This window comes from Artemia franciscana, chromosome 4 (assembly GCF_032884065.1).
Source record: "Artemia franciscana chromosome 4, ASM3288406v1, whole genome shotgun sequence".
Classification (NCBI taxonomy): Eukaryota; Metazoa; Arthropoda; class Branchiopoda; order Anostraca; family Artemiidae; genus Artemia; species Artemia franciscana.
Window position 1 is genome coordinate 52973564 of NC_088866.1, and position 892 is coordinate 52974455.

The following is an 892-nucleotide window of genomic DNA, read 5'->3' on the forward strand; positions in this document are numbered from 1 at the left end:
TTATATTAAATAGTTTAACGAGCAAAAACTGGTAATTGCAAAAATATTTGAATAAATTTTGACAAGGGATTACAAAACTGCCAAACATAAAAAAAAGCTAGGGGCAATTGTTGTCAGAAATCTGACTTGCTTTAATAATCATTTTATCTTTGAATGGACTGGAGTATGAAAATACATTAAATTGTATAAAGGCAAAAAAAAAAAAATGGTAATTACAAAAATAGTTTTATATATTTTAACAAGGGATTACAACAAATCAAAAACCTTGACAAAGAAAACCAAAAGTTTGAAGCTTAGTAGAAATCGTTGTTAGAAAAACATCATTGCCGAATTTCTTTTCTTTTAAGTAAAAGCAGTGTCTTTTTAAGACATGAAAAAAAGTACAATTTTTTTTTTTACTTCAGTTCGGAATCGCTAAAGCTATTATAATGAAAAAAGAAATCACCAATGTAACAACACAAACACATAAATAAATATACAGTTCCTGAGCAACAATTTTAATCTTTTAATTCAAACCAGAAAAGTACCCGAAAATTTTATTTTTTTTTGGATAAAATCATATATATATATATACATATATATACATATACATATATAATTATATATATATATATATATATATATATATATATATATATATATATATATATATATATATATATATATATGTATATGTATGCATGTGTGTAATATATATATATATATATATATATATATATATATATATATATATATATACATATATATATATACATGTATATATATATATATATATATATATATATATATATATATATATATATATATATATATATATATATATATATATATATATATATATATATATATATATATATATATATATATATTGACTCGTCTTCTTGCAAATAGT